Source organism: Populus euphratica, unplaced genomic scaffold (genome assembly GCF_000495115.2).
Source record: "Populus euphratica unplaced genomic scaffold, PopEup_1.0 scaffold16.1, whole genome shotgun sequence".
In the NCBI taxonomy this organism is placed as follows: Eukaryota; Viridiplantae; Streptophyta; class Magnoliopsida; order Malpighiales; family Salicaceae; genus Populus; species Populus euphratica.
Window position 1 is genome coordinate 927,584 of NW_011499882.1, and position 4,857 is coordinate 932,440.

The following is a 4,857-nucleotide window of genomic DNA, read 5'->3' on the forward strand; positions in this document are numbered from 1 at the left end:
TGAGCCTAATAGAATCTTTCTTTTAAAAAGATACATTGACATGGATCACACTTCATACTAGGGGAAAATGAAGGATTTTTGGTTGAAAAGATATAGAAAACATTAGAATCAGTGGTAAAAAGAATGCTAAAAATAAAAGCCCAATGATTGAGAAAAGGCTAAAAGTGAAAAAGCCCTAGACTAGGTATGGGTATCTAAAAAAACTTTGAGGAAAGCTATAAGGAAGTCAAAAGTAAAAAATTGCCTCCACTTTCAAGTTTTGATGATGGAATGCCATAAAAAGATTAGAGGTAGGAAAATTCCTATCAAAGTGTTGGAGGGGAAAAAAAGATATTGAACAACTCATAAGTCCTCTAGTATATATGATAAATCCTCTAGTATCTTCAAATGATTAGATTGGTTATCCATTAGAGGAAAAGTTAGATTTACATTATGACCTATGTTAAGAGAATATTGATCTTTTAGGAGAACACAAAATGTGTAACATTGTTATATATCATTCTTTTACAAAGATAATGAAATAAAAATAAGGAAATAACGAGGTTAATGATTGGCAAAGAACCTTGACCTTTCCTTTGAATTGAAATTTAAAGTAAATGAGTTTTAGTATTCTCTTATTGATAATGAAAGGAGTGACATAGTTATATGCTAATGTTTAACCTTGATTAATAATATTAAAAGTTTTTCACTGATAAAAAATTCTATTAAAAGTGAGGCATGGTTATATGTCATTATGATGGAGTTTCCTGTCCAGTTTTAGGAAACAAGATTTATTGATGAAATATATGGCATATCATTTTCTTCTACAAATACAGCAAAAGAAATAGAGTTAATTAATAGTTGATGGTGATTCTAGGTTTTTGAAACCCTTAAATACCTTTTAAGCCTATAAGTTTCCCTTTCTTTCATAGCCATGAACCATAGCCTACTTTACGTGCTTTTAAAAGCCCTTTTTAATCAATCAAGTGATTTGTATCGATAAATGATGCTTTTAAAACTTATAAATTTTTTCTATAAAGGTTGTGACTTTATGAACTAAACTACTAGTTATTATGCATGCTGATAAAGTAGGTGTCGAAAATAAGACATCTTTAACTAAACCTCGAGCCTTTACTCGAATCTCCGATTGTTCAAATCTATAAAAGGTTACCTCATCATATACCATCAAATAACATGCCTAAAATTAGAGATTAAAATTGACACAAAAAACCATAAAAAAAACCTACTTTAATCTTATATCGAGTGAATTTTTCTATTCAAAATACAAGACAATCAAAGGATTGTATGTACTAAATGATGTGTGTTAGGTCTTTGACCAAAAAAGCTTGATTTTCAAAATACTTTTAAAAACTAACATCTCTCTAATTTCATTTCAACAATTAGACTTGAATTGACATGATCTTTGAAATTTATGATTTGATTTTAGAGTAAGAGAGATTTTCAAATAAAAAGAACATCGACCGAGTTTGTAAAATCCTTGACAGAAATGATATTGACACTTGTTGATCATCCTTAAAAGGTTGAACAATCGAGGTCAATGTAGTCGAGCCTAAAATGAAAAACAAACAATATTTAGATCAGCTGGGGGGGCTAAGAAATATAATCAAATGATAATTCTGTTAAATTCATCAAAGTTGTCATACGTGTATGGTGTCGCGGCGATCATCCACCTTAAAAAAATTATACGTATGGAATAGACAGATGTGTAGTCTATTCTGGAAAAATATGGAGGGGCAAAGAATTCTTGTCTCTTATTAGTAGACAATTAGAATGGGAGTTACCACCTAGTATTGTGATCACTACGAACTCTAACTGGTCTTAGAAATCGAATACGAAAACTAGTTACGTAAAGAGAGGTATTAGTACCCTAACTACGCATTACCTAAGGTAGACTGCATTGTTTTGTTGTCTAATAAACGCTAAATTCGTGTTGTAGTTTCTAATTATTGGTTTATCTAAGGTTTAAAAAAAATCCTTTGTAAGGAGATCCTTATCTTAACGGGTAAAAACCTAATTGTTCTATATTATTAAAAACAATACCTTTTTTAATATAAGAATATATTTTATGTATAAATTCCTAATCCCTAATACTAAAATAAAACAAAATAAATTTTTTTTTTTTGAAATTTTGGTCAATGTTATCTTAACTTTAATAAACTGGTTATTAAAGTCAAAATACATGCTAAAATATACTTTTTAGGTGTGTGAAAAACACAATATAATTTTTTAGCTTTGAGATACTTGGTTGTATGCATAAAAATATTATTTTCTTTTTTTTTCAAATGTTTTGTATTTTTGGAGGTTTTGATAAAAACTAGGTGTTTTAATACTGTATTTATGCTTTTATAACATAAAACTAGACCAATATTAAGAGAAAAAAAGTAGAAAAATACACAAAAAAATTATAATTTTTTTTACCATTTTTGAAAAAAAAAATTGAATTGGGCCAGACCCGGCCCAAATGTTTTGGGTTGGGCAGGGTCTGCCCATTTAAACAGTAGGTCTTTCCACTATTTACTTGCAATGTGAATAACAGCGAGACCCGAAGAAGAAGAAGAAGAAAGGGAAAGGGAAGAAGGCGTACCTATAATGGCTCATGGTGCTTCTGGCTACTATGGCGGTGGCAACGGTGCTGCTCGTGGTGGCTAGAGGCACGGTGGTCGGCGATTGCTCTGTTTTTTTTTCTTTTTCTCTCCTCTGTTTTTCACTCTTTTCTACTTCTTCTTCTCTTTTTTTTTTTCCTTTCGGTTTTTCCCTCTATTTTTCCTCTCTCTCTTCTCTTCTCCTCTCTCATTCTGGTTTTTTTTTTTCCAACTCCTTTAAGTCTTGTGCTTTTCCCTATATTTATAGGAAAATAAGGGAGAGAGAGGCAGGGGTGGCCACTATGCAATTGCCCCAAAACAACCAACAGAGAGGCATATCCCCAATGTTTTTTCACCACCCCGTCGTAGGCCACGAGTCAGAGTTTATACAAGTGGCTATGGTCGACATCTTTTTGATGTTTAGGAGAGAGAAGAAAAGGAGAAATGTCTGTGAAAATAAGGGACTAAAACCTACTTATTCCTTTATTTTCAGCACGTCCAAAGGAAGAAGAAAGGTTCGAGTGCCGCTCAAAATAGCACTGTTTTGGGCGTTTTCCTTTTCTTTTTTTAATAGTGTATGGAACGACACTGTTTTGGCAAAACATGTCATTTCATTTAAATAAAAACAGCGTCAAACTTATGTCAAAGTACAAATCAATTCTTAATTTGTGATTTGTTCAATCAAGTCCTCAATTATAATTTTGATTTTAAAAATCAATTTAATTGCATCCCTACCAAATTCAATCGTCGACCTTAAAGTTGGCCACCTTTTCCAAATTGGTCCTTGGTCTCGAATTAATGCAATTTGGCCCTCAATTAAGCAATAAACTTTTAATTTCTTCAATTTAGACCCTGATCCTATTTCAATTTCAGCCACTCTATTTACGCGTCTTTTCCAGTTTGGTCATTGGTTGTGGATTTCTTCAATTAAGTCTCTAATTGGCCATTAAACTTTAACATTTATGCAATTAAGCCCCTGATTTAACCAAATTAACTCTTAAAAATTATATTTTGACCTAAGAACTTTAATTTCTTCCAAATAAAGGCCAAATCAACTCCAAAATCAATCTTTCTTATAATCAAACCCTCCATAAATTCAATTAAACCTTCAATAATATTTAATAGAGTCCATAAACATCTGATTTTGGATTTCTTCCTCAAATTAAATTTTTTTTTGTCAACAGGACTCTCATCAGTCAATAAAATACTTTTATATTTAATCTTTGTAATTTTGAACATCCTCAACTAATTTTTAACCATTTTTAGGGCGTTTTGGCATCCTTTTTTCATTTATATATTTTTTAATAATATTTTTTTGATTTTTTTGTATTTTATTATTTTTTAAAGCAAGAAAAATATGAATTAGGGAATAACTGAAAAATGGGTTATGAAAAAAGCTATAACAAAGATAAATGTCTGTTGATAATAAATAGAAGAACGAGCACATTCAAATCAAATGAGAACAATGTTGCTCAAAAGACAACCTATGATTTAAAGAACTTTAGCTGTAAATGAGGGTAACGCTGCACTCGAAAGGCATCTTCATGTCTAAAATTTTAGTTTACCCTCTAGGCAATGGTTATAAATCCTAAAGGATATTATCGCATGAGTATGTTTTGATAAATGTTGGAAAGGTGCAGGCCATCAAGACTGACTATGGAACAATCTTCTTTGAAGCCCATCAATTTAAGGAGCACTTTACCACGTGAATATGGTTGATAAAAGGATCATTGATGATGACAATGCATTTCTTTTCATGATTGATTAGATGAGTTGAGAGGAATTTATTAAGAAAAACAATCAAATAATGATGTAGCTTACCTTAGTTAAGATGTATATGGAGTGATGTGTCTTCCCCTTACATAATGATTAGTACTTAAAAGTGTATTTTTATCAAGGTTTTATATCATCATTTTGCACTTGAAATATCAATAACTCCTTAACTAAAGCATGTTTTATAATAATATATCTAATAATATAAGATACCTTTAATTTATGGTAAATATTCATCTTAAATGCAGACCTATCACATAAATAAAAGTATTGATTGATGAGTTGAAGTACTGAAATTGAAAGGACAAAGATGGTCAAACTTAGAAAAGAGATGTCGCTGCAATCCAAATCGGAACACTGTTGGGTAATTGGGTCATATCTGGAGCTATAGATCTCAGATTTAGGTCCAATTTATATGGATAGAAAGGTAAGACATAGGCCTACAACTTTCATATAGAGCCCAAGATCTAAAAAGGCCATTATCAAGTCCAAATCGTAGCAA